Below are 12,155 nucleotides of genomic sequence, written 5' to 3' on the forward strand. Positions count from 1 at the left end.
AAAATGCATGGAATAATAAAGACAATATCTCTGGTTCGGCTGCATCAATTTTGTTCCTTTTTCAAAATGTCTATCATGAGTCTGACAGTGTTATAGGAAAATTGAATAGTCAACCAGAGATAGAGTTTTCAAAAACCTCCAAGTTTTAGTTTTAGCATTAGCTTTGGCTAGCTACCCACAGCTGATAAAATATGCTACTAGCTTATTATTTTATCTATAAATAAGAACCCTGCTTTTGTTTCCAGTGTTGTAACTGTAAACTGAATATGAACCGTGCAAGAACAAAAAGCTTGACAAGCGCAGCAGCAGTCACTAACAGGGGCGGGGCTTTGCAGAAACGTAATTAACCCATTTTGTATCGTATAATGCATTTTCAATTAAAGTTATACAGACAAAAATCCACGTGAAGGCAGAACATGGTTATTTTTAGACAACGATGAGTCCTAAGTGGGGCCTTGTGAGGATGATTAGGAAACTGAAAGGACGGGAATGGTTTTCATGGGACCACACAAAAACATTGTCCCACAGTAAAATCACATAGCTTTAGTGAAGTGGAAAACCTAAGGTGTTAGAAGGTGTGAATGTGATTATTACTGTATGTCTATACAGTATGTCTGAAAGATTGGTGACCTGTCCAGGGTATACCTTACCTCTAATCCAGTGCATGCTGGGAGGTCTCCAGACGATAATGGATGAATAGATGGAGATTAGGCTGTTTGAGTATATTGAGAGCTCAGTGAGCTGTGTTTTCATCCAGAAAAGTGTAGGTAGAAAGGGGAAGGAACTGTCAATCATTCAGGTGTGTATCCTAAGGGAAATACTGTCCATCTCAGTCAAATACCTGTTGGCACTGAGAAAGGAGAAAACTTCTGGAGAATGTTATCGAGCTAACATCTGCTTCCTCCTTACACCCTGAATGCAGTAGGAGGAAGAAGCACGGAACATTAGATCCAAAGTAAAAAATGTATTACGTTTTCATATGTCACATACTAAACTGGATAGTATTCCAGTTTGGAAGAAGAAAAGATTATTTCTTCAATGTGCCATTTTAATAATATGGAAACTGATTTTATTTTGTTTTTTTTTTATTGTTGGATAAAAACAGAAACAATTTTTTTAAACATGTAGCTGTATGAAGACTATGTTGACATATAAAACATTTAAGTTTGACAGTTACTTTGAGAATGCTTGTGAGATGCAGAAACATTCCTTTATGAGGATAAACGTTAGGCTTATAGCATTTCTTTTCTTTGCTCTATTTGTTGTACAACTTGTTTCAAGTTTTAAACATAAATATATATTATTTAAAAGTATATAGATATAAAACTGATGTTTTCTTTGTGTTTTGTACAGTTTGTGTGTTACTGGAAGACATACTGTATATCATACAATACATATTGTTTTTAATGTTTGATATACATTATTATTACATTATTATTACATTATTTTGCATGAGACAAAATGAAGACAAACTAACTACGTAAAGTCCTGTTTTGCAAATTGAGCCTGTTAGTTCTTTCATAGAAAGATTCCACCAGGACAGTGAAAAAAATATATATATATATTCTTTTGGGGGGGTTGTTTTGTTTTTTGTTTTTTGTTGGTTTGTTGTTTTGTTGGTTTGTTTTTTGCTTTGGTTTTTTTAATTTTTTGCATATATGGTTTGTCTGGAGTAGACAAAAAAAGAACTAGGTCTTGGAGAAATATCCAGTGACTGAACAGACAAAGAAAGGAGTGCCACAGAAAATCAAAGAAAGAACCACCCACATCAGGTAAACTCTGAGAAGTGCAATGCAGGAAAATGGGCACAAAGGAGCAAAGTAGAGACACAATTAGGATATCTGGCAGATTATTAGTTATAGTGGTGATAATTGCCACTTTCTGGAGCTATCATCATCAAGTATTCATATATTTTACTTAAGTAAAAATGGTCGTACCACACTGTAGAAATTCCCCTATCAGCATTATATTCCCAAATAATTTACTATATTGGCATATTATTTTTTACTTTAGATAATTATTATTTTCATTATTGATTTGTTTTTTAGGCTCTTATTTAATCGATTAATTGTTTGGTGTGTCAAAATACAGTGAGCAGGGTGACGACTGTCCGACAAACAGTTAGTTTACAATGATATTAGAAGGTGAAAGGCAGCAAATCTTCACTTCGGAGACACTGCAATTAGAAAATTATCCGTTTTATTACTAAAAAATAATGATTGATTAGTTAATTAGATCATTTCAACTACATTATACAGTGCTGAGAAGTTGAATCCTTAAAAATTAAACATTTTTTAAACTCATCACAGGATATTATCTTAATCTGAAAAGTAACTGGCATCTATAGCAGGTAAATACATTCATTGGAGTTGAATATTTCCCTCTGAAATGTAGTGGAGTTTATGTATAAAGTATCATCAACTAGAAATAATAAAATTGGGATGAAGTCCAGTACTTGAGTACCTAATTATTGTCCACTGCTGTTCATGAGACAGGCATAATACCCAAATAATAAAGTGTACGAGGCAAATTCCAACTCTCAAAATGCTCATTTTTTTTAAACCTACTTTCCCTTCACAATATAATTGCAATGAACTGGGAGTGTGGAACGCTCCTTTTTTCGCTCCTCAACGTGGCCAGCCGGAATGTAAACAAAGGATCAATCAGTAAACGGACACAATCATTTAATAAACCTTTCTTTTATTCTTAAACACTGCGCAACCACATTTTTGACTGTATAAATATGCATGCTGATTCTGATATCTCAAGATTATATATTTGAGATGAAGAAATGGGAACAAATACACTGAATAAATCCACTCGAATAGTCAGTTGAAGGGAGTACGCTATTCTCCAGCTCATGGCAGTTTGAGTAAGTATCTTTTCCAGTGAGTACCTGGAAAAGGGGGTAATTGGGAGCATAAGTAGCCCCCAGCAGTGCTTGGCGGTGTAACGCGACGCTTCAAGAATTGCCATCATCACATGGCAGATGGAAAATTCCACTCAGTCTCCTTGCTTGTTAAATGGGAAGGGTCTCCAACTGTTGTTTCCACTAGTCCGCCTCTTCCTCCGCCTGCTACAGCTGTCCGCCACGCTGAAACTTAAAGTAAGACCCCAGCATTAACATATCCAGTCTTTACTTTTATTTATTTATTTTTTTTCACCTCTGCATGTGATTTGCTGGTTAATTTTGACCACCACATTTGATGGCCTGGAAGCGGGCAGTTTAATTCTGATTATATATTTGACGGGTTTAAGCGGCTGTGAGGTTCTATAGATTAATTAGAGGAATAAGAATAAGAGGGTTTATTTGTGTGTGAGTTAAACGGATTTTACAGGATTGTTTCATTTAGCGTTTGCCATTTATGTAGATAAATGTATAAACTATCCATGAACTGAAGTTAAAGAGCAACAGTAGCTGTCCGTGGAGGGCTTCCTGCAGGGTGTTGTCTGAAGTCACTAAGAAGCGCGAACGTTTTTATTTCTACAAGAGGATTAGGCTTCAGTCTAGTGCACGGTGGCCATTTAGAGTCTGAATTTCGCTCTAGAATAAATGCTTCCATTGAAGTCACCAGTTGATCATATGGACTGAAACTCCATTTTGCATAGAGCTGTTGTGTTTTGGAAATTTGCTGTGCTGCCTTTTTCCGCGTTTACTTAAAGAAAACACAAAGGCGACTGTTAATGTTTCCAGTTTGCATCTTTGAGCCTTCATAGTGTCACCTCCTAGTGTGTATGCAGCTTTTAAATTATAGAAATAATTTAGAATCGTTAATTTTGAAGAGAAGAATAGTGGAAACATATGAATAAAGGTAAAATATTAATCATGGGTTTATGTAACCGCAGACAATAGCATGCTGAGGCCTGCAGGGCTTACTGAGGACTAATAAATATGTTATGACTGCAATGACAGGCTCAAACTGTTGTCATGCTCTGGTGGGAAGTATTGTAAAAAAAAATTGTTGAGTTAAATTAAACTTGATTTGATCTCAGGAAACTTGAGTGAAGCCCATGGGCTCAGTTTCTCCTGAGTGATTCTCCTTTCTGAAAACTGCAAAGGATCACCACAGAAACAAGTTTTTCGTCCTTTCATCTCATATGTATTCCCTTTTCTTATCTCAGTTACTTTTGTTAAATTTAGGCCGTCTTCCCTTGGACTTAGTAAGAGCATAGTAATCACTCTTAGAAGGGAAATCTGATTGATTTAACAATTGTATCTTTCAGGTCTTGAGGGGGAATTTCCATAATGTGCCTTTTCTTGGATGCCTGTCAGATATGTGCTCAATAGTTGTCACTTTCTTTGCTGTAACACTTTATCTTAATCCTTTTCTTAAGATAGTTTTAGTTACACACACCCTACACACCCTAATCAGTACCTAGTAACATACAGCAGAGTGACTGCTCTTAACTGAAAACAAAGACTAGATTCAGCCAGGAGAATACCTTAGCAGAGGTGTATTTAAATAGTGAGTTCAGTTTCTATCATTGCCCTTCTGAATGCTAAAAATACCTAGCTGCCACATAGTGATTGTGCATGTACACTTTCAAACACGGTCAGTTCTCTATGCACCTTACTTACATAACAGAAAGAACTGATCTAATAATGTCTTCCCTTAATGAAGCTTCCACCTACCTCTTTGTTAGATGGTATTTTAAGTATCTACAGTTGTAATAATACCCAAGTGGGTGTGTTTATGATGATTGTGGTGATGTTAAAGCTTTGAGGTACACACTTATGGTGCTTTGATAAGGGCTGCATGCACGCACTCATGCAGAAGAGTTTTCTTTATAGAACTGTGCTTAAATTGGAATGAAAAAAGAAAACAAGAGAGATCACAAATGCGGGGAGAGTTATATTGACATTGCTTGGCTTCAACTACCCATTTTACATAGTACACACATCACTATGACATCATCAGGGTTATTTTTTCAAACTTCAAAAAGGTCCATCCACAGACACAAAAGATATTATACAACTGTTTTCACAGTCTTAGTAGTACTCCTAATGACGAGTATCCTTTCCTCCGTGTCTAAAATCAATGGCAGGCCTCTTTAATGTTGCATGTGTGAAACAGTTTGTAAAAAACACCCATCACATTGACTCCGCAGTACCTTTGAAGGACTGCAGGTGATGTACAAGCACAGGTCTGAACACCTGTCAGCAGGGTTAAGCTTGGATGTGGACCCTCGGTCCTTGGTTTGCTGTTAGGAGACCTGAATGACACATGTAGGTCAGACCTGGGCGACTTGAGGTTGAAGCGCTGATTGGCTGATGTAACTCAGAGCGCAAATGAGCTGTTAGCCAGATGCCAAGTCAGTTTCCAAGGAGGGAATATCACAGTGAGGCAGTGCCACAAAGCGCAGAAGCATTTGGCAGTTTTCCAAAACACTGTCAACACATCCAATTGAAATTAGAGATGTTGGCACACCATACAGTGTAAGAAGCTGCCTATTTTTACCTGCAGGATTGCATAATTCAAAAACTCGGAATGTGCAATGAGGACACTTGAAATGTTGTCAGAGAAACAACCATATGTATTTATGATAGTTTTGTAGTTTTTTTCAAGTAAAAATTTATAGATCCTCATTGGGAAAGTCCCTTTCTTACTGAGCCATCACATGGTAGTCAGAGGTCAGCTACAGAATTTCAGTGTCTTGCTGAAGATCCTATGAACATGGAGTGATGTTTGCTGACACAGCTTCTGGAGCATGTAGCACTTAGAGTCCTTAAAGCTCGCACATTTCTTCCGGTGGAGCTGCTCAGTATTTAAAGGGAATCCTATATCCTTTTTTAAATTCCCCTGAAATTGCCAGTAATATAGACAAAGAACCTTGCGTTTCATTTTAATCACTCAATGGACTTAGTCTGCCTAACATGACAAAGCGTTTCCTGCAGTATGTTTTAAAGCAGTTTGAAATTTGTGAAATTCGTTCAATTGCTTTCTTGCCAAGAGTTACATCAAAGGGTCAGTACTCTCATGTCTGTACAATAAATATACATCTACAGCTAGCTAGCTTAGCTTAGTATAAAGACTTGAGAAAGGGGGAAACAGCTGTAAAACTTCATCCTGTTGTTTTTACACTTCAGTTTTTGTATGGATAAAACAAATTAGATATAATGTATTAAATAGTGAGCTTTGGATGTGCTGGTAGGGTTTTTTTTTAAACTTTGGACAAAGCCAAGCACATCCATGTGTTTCCCAAAGCATCACACATTACATTACAGTGAGACTATGTCATTTTTGTAAGCATAAATTATACACCCTTCCTCATACAAAGCATCAATGTCTCAAGCAATAAAACATATTGCTACATCTTTGCTTGGGCTGGTATGACCAGCAGCTTATAGTGGCTAATGTTAGCTAACTTTAGATAGATATTGCAACTGTAACTGTCATTATTGAGTCTGCTCACTGATTTTGTAAATCTTTTCTGCGTCTGCTACTGTTACACTCTGTTTTAGGATTCACAGTTATCCTGTAACGTGTCGCCAAGTGTTCAGAAAAAGTTACACAGTGATACTTTAAGCAGTGTTTTTGATCTCCCCACTCATAGACCCATTACATTTTTCATGCAATGTTTACATTTTACCAGAAAAACAAACAAGCAAAAAGAAATACACAAAATACCTTGTAAGAGATACGACAAAATCAGCTGAAAATGTAGCTCTTCTTTGCATTCAGCATAGTTCTTTCCTCTATTGATGGAATCCAAACTGAGAATATATATGAATCAGTTCTGATTATTAGAATTGCAGGCAATAAAATCTAAATTATATCCAACCCTAGCGAGAGATGGGGGGGGGGGGGGGGTTTGCATTACAGTCTTTAGTTGTAACTCTTCCAGCATGGTGGCATGTCAAAATAAACCAGTGCCCAACTGGGCCTCTGAATAATCAGAGTACAGCAGGTTCATGGTCACTGATGCAACAGAAAATGAGTTTTATACCCAGTGAAGACCCTGCAAGTGGACACACAGTAGAGAATGAAAAAGTCCCTTGTATGGCGCATTTTGCATAATTAAATTGACTTAAATTGTGAATTCATGCTTACATGATGTTAAAATCTTTCAGCTTCTGCTGCACTTAATTTGACCTGCCAGTTTGAAGTTTGAATTTTCTGACTTAAGAATTTGTTAATAACATCTCTTTTTTTTTAAGGCAGGCACTTAATTCAAAAATGTATGCTTTGACTGAATTATATGAAAATGTCACAGTTGGGTGGGGATAGGTCTTAATGACAGTAATCTGATATCTTTAAATAAGCAGTCATATTAGTTCTGTGTATTAGCCTATTTGTACCTCACCAATCAATTTGAAAATGTACAATGTCGTGTACAGAGTGTTTGTCATGGTCTGTTCAAGGTGTCTAGAGTTCAACATTGCGCAAACCAGGGAAACAAGAAAATTTGCAGATTATTCTGTAAATGTGGTGTCCTGCTGAATAAGCAATCTGTCCCAAATGTGTGGAAGCCAAGGACATCTTTGTACAGGGGACTTTGAAAAGTTCAGATATTTGGAAAAAAGCAAAGGCTTAATGCTGTCAAATTACACCACAGGGTGTTTTTGTACTGGACACATGGGGGAAAATAGCACAGTATGAATTTATAGGCTCAAATTAGGGTCAAGATTTTGATCTTGTAAAGTGATGTTTACAAATTAGTGTACAGATACAAAGCAGAAAACTGCGTGTTAAACTCAGCGCTCAAAGTTCCCACACTGTGTGTGCCAGCGCAGGTCCTGAAAGGTGTTGTAGACTTTCAAGATGGACGATGGTGTAGGCTTTCCCATGACCCAGGTGGGATATTATGGATATTATATTTGATGATGCTGTAGAAAATAATGATAAATATTTAATGTGCTGTATATGTATGCAAACCCGGGGAGGAGCCCACACCATCATCCATCTACGCAACCTTTCAGGACCTGCGGCGGAAATGAAGACGATAGAACCACCTGCTCTGATTTGAGCCTGCATGAACTTTCTTACTCTTTTAGCTCCAGTTTAGTAAAAACAGAATCTAAAGTTATCTAAAATTGCTTCTGAAGTAACAGAAAAAATCTTCTTAAGGCTATTAGAATAGTATATGAATACTAATAGTATTAGTGTCCTCCTCCTCCTCCTGCTAAAGTCAAGGTCAAAACCTTGAGCTTGCGAAGAATTGCACATCGTTGCAAAGTAAGATGCTGTCGTCATCATTTGCACACATGAGCTGGCGGATCGATACTAACTGATAAGATGAACAGAGCGAGCGTCCGCAAAGATGGTTCACAAACAAGGTTAGAACACACCAGGATTATGCACAAAAGGCCAATATGATGTTTACTGAAGGCCAACTGCCCTTTAATGTCACATGACAACACTGAAGTCAGAGTTTTTGTCAATATGTTGTTTTTCTTTGGCTCTGACTGGAGTGTGATTTGTTTTAGATCAATCAATTATCAGGGAATTTCAAAGTCGTTACCGCCAATGCAAATAACAATCTTATTATATTTACATTTATCCTTAGCCAGCAGTTTCAAATAGGATTCTACATTGCCCACTCAGGCCCCAGGAATATATTTGACTATGGTCGCTGGTGTCGCTACCTTCACATTTTTCTCAAAATAGAGCTGCCAATAACCAGAGTTGGTTTCTCTGTGGGTATGTCGCTGAATGGGGATTATCTGTTTGTCACATGAACTGGTCTGTGGTGAACCATAGGTTTCTGCTTAGGGCTACGCTTCTTGTTATGGGCAGTCACCAAGCCGTCCTGGCCAGCAAGAGAGAGAAGCCGAGCAAGAGAGAGCAGGAGAGGGAGAAGCAGAGAGAGAAGCCATTGCTAACTGCTAAACTAAAGTAACTGGCTGATCTCAATAGCGTGTAAACAACTGTGAAGTAGTGAGAAAATCTCTAAGGGCGCTTAAGCATAATTAATGTAAGTTTAAATGTACAGCGTGTAATTAGCCACTGTAATGAAGAAAGAAATTAACTGGGTAGAGGCAAAGCTGCAAAACTCGCTACCAGTCACACAAACACCGGCAACCGGAAATGACACAATACGCTTGTGTCATTTCCGGTTGCCGGTTACCTCAGCAGTTCAGCACCAGATGTATCTGAAGAAACTACGACCCCCTCTGGATTTGAATGCAAATGTAGCTGAATATTAGCTAGTACTAGACACCAGAATGGTAAGGCATTGGTTTTTATTTACCATGGTACTAATATCAAAAAGTCTCCATTTTACCTGATTTTTTAAAAATACATTTCTCAGTTTAAATCTTGTATAGAACAAAACCCTAGAGGTTTTAAATTAAAGTCTACAAAATGTGTTTTTGTTTTTCAACTTCAACTTAAGTACAAAATGACCTCTTGATTTCTTGACTTAGACAGTTAGCATAGCACAAAGACTAGAATCTGGAAGAAATAGCTTGTATAGCTCTGTCCAAAAGTTAAAAAAAGAAAAGAAAAAAAAGAAATCCAGCTACCAGCATCTCTGAAACTCACTTATGAACGTGATATATCTTGTTTGTTTCCTGGAGTCTGTGATGGTTCCCTTGCAACTTCACAGTGATGGGAAGATTCCAGAGGGGCAAGATACAATCCAAAATGGACCACATGCGATTCTGGCTGTCTGTATACACTGACGTGTTCACACATTTGTTGGCACATAATGTTTTTGCAGTCTGTGTGGACCCTCGTGGACATTGGCAGATGACGAAATTTAGATAATGCAGACCCTCATAGCCACATGAGTGTGGAGGGTAGAAATTTGCCTTAACTTGACCTTCAGAAATAAAGTTCATAAGTTAAAATAACTGATTCTATTATGTTGAAAATCCATTTCCCTCTCTGGACAGATTTTACCAATCAAATAAATGTTGAGAAAACTAGAAACAGCCTGCTGTCATCAAATTCAGCATTTTATTTGTGGTCATTTTGTAATAATAGTTGTTGATAACTTGAACAACTGAGTTCGGCAATCAGAGAAGCAGGCTGGCAAACTTCCATTTCCCTATAACAACTACATTTATACTTCCAAAATGCTTCATTTGAGTTGCCTGGCTTCCAGTGGAGGACTGTTGTTGCAATTTGCAGCTCCCGAGATGTGTGTAACTGAGTCAGCATGAAGCAAGCATGCCAAGATAATTTTCCCCTAACTTCCAAAACAGTAGTTCATGGACATTAGTTGTAAATAAGTTTTTTTTTCTTTTGTTCTTCAGTGTCATTCCTACTGTAATGAAGTTTAAAAATGTAATAAACTGTTACAAAAAAATCATATAAATCAGATTTGTGGTGTTTTTAAAACAAACTTGGAAATGTTTTTGAAGATGTAAATATCCTGAGGCTTCTCTTTAATGGAGGAAAAACAAAAGTTGGACACATTTCTATAAATAATAATGACTGTGTCACATGATGTACGTTACATCATATAGCAGTCGCCTACTTGCAAACACATATATAGAGCTGATACATTTTAGATGCGGAGTACAGAAATGTTGCCTTGGACTTCTGAAATTCTTAAAGATGCCAAAGCATTTCAAAAGAGTTCATTAGATTTGTTTGTAATGTTATTTGAAAGAAATACATGTTCTCAGCTTTCACCACATTGTACCTTTTGTAGTTCATATGAGAGAAAATTGTTATTATTTTATATTTTGTAAGATATTGGATGTCATATGGCCAATGATTCCCCAGCAGATTTTCTGTGGTATTCGCAGTCAGTCATATGGCATTGAGAGGTTTAGGCTGAATTTAGAGGCCTTCAAATTCTAGCTCACTCTGATCACAGACATAGCTGTTTGGACTATCGGCTGCTCAACAAAGATACATGTTAATGTGAGTTTGGATGCAAGTCTGCGAGTGTTTCATCCATTCAGACAATTAAAGGTACAAGTTATAGTGCATACTGTCTTGTTAGTTTTTATTTTGGTCAAAAGGGAGGTTAATAACCCCTTGACCAATGATAGAAACATCTGGAAGGCCTCTTGTTTACCAGCTGATATCAATACTGTGTGTTATTCTCCTGCCACAGAAATTATCACATTCAGACATGCATGTCAGAAAGCCTAGTTAAATGTTAATCTGCCAAAGAGGAGAACAATTTTCTACAGTGTTCCATTGTTTCGAACATTTTCAACTGGGATTTTTATGAGGTTTTATGCTCTCAAGTTAAATCAAATGCATACTAAGGTCAAACTCTGCAGTGAACACGCTACTTCAAAGATCAGCAGCTGTACACTGAATTAGAATGAAATAAGCAAATAGTGTTACCACATCTCTTATTTGAGCAATCAATTTACCAACCTCTGTGTCAAAATGAAGCTAAAAAAGTAGACACTTCCTCACCACATAAAAACATGCCTAGGAAAATTGAACTAAGCATCAAGGGAACTTCACAAAACGGTCAAAATTTCTTGGCAAGTTCCTGCAGTAGGTGGACACTGTTAGTAAGATGACAAAGTTTTACCAAAATACTTCTTACAAGAAGGATGGGTTCATGCACATGGCAGAGAAAGCTGGGTACAAAGCAGACAGCAGGGGCAGAAACGATCAACATTTACTGGAAAGAGTCAGAAGAAAACTGAAAGAGTAGGAGACCTTAGAAATTTGTGTTTTCCAAACATCTATCAGTAAATAAGTGAAGTTTCCAGTCCAGGTTTTACCTGGATGATACCTCAGACACAGTTGCGTAAAAAATAAAGTCAAAATCTTCCCCTAAAGATTTTAGTATTGGTAAAATCACTCTTCTTCTAAAATGACACATCTACTGTTTGCCAATAAAATACTGACTGACTGATCCTTAATATAAATGTGCAACATTGACCATTAAGCAAAAGTCACATGCTAACCGAACCAATGTTTCCATTGACCATCAGTGTATTTGATTTTGTTTCAGATATAATTTTGCTGTTTCTTTACACTTAAAGGTTTGTTTTAATTATTGCCCAGCCACAATTTGGATTAATATTCTCTGCGGAGAGATGCTTTACCAAAATAGAGCTGATAATTTGAATTTAAATGGGTAATCAAGGATTTTGTATTGTACTGACAGACAGTTTAAAATAAAGACTGGTAAAAATCAAAGCAGATGAGTTTGAGATATCCTGATTTGAAGCTCCAAATTGAAGCCTAATCTGCAATTCCTGTAACGCAATTCGGTAGCATCTTTCTTTA

General features: G+C 37.0%; 1 protein-coding gene across 1 annotated transcript in view; it reads left to right on the top strand.

Moving 5' to 3' along the window:
• Nucleotides 1-3,060: 3,060 nt before the first annotated feature.
• Nucleotides 3,061-12,155, top strand: part of slc38a4 (solute carrier family 38 member 4) — a 38,234-nt gene continuing 29,139 nt past the window's right edge. The window contains exon 1 of the mRNA XM_040143596.1: nt 3,061-3,106. The gene's annotated coding sequence lies outside the window, so the exon portion shown is untranslated. The remainder of the gene's footprint in view (nt 3,107-12,155) is intronic.

Source organism: Xiphias gladius, chromosome 2, assembly GCF_016859285.1.
Source record: "Xiphias gladius isolate SHS-SW01 ecotype Sanya breed wild chromosome 2, ASM1685928v1, whole genome shotgun sequence".
Classification (NCBI taxonomy): domain Eukaryota; kingdom Metazoa; phylum Chordata; class Actinopteri; order Istiophoriformes; family Xiphiidae; genus Xiphias; species Xiphias gladius.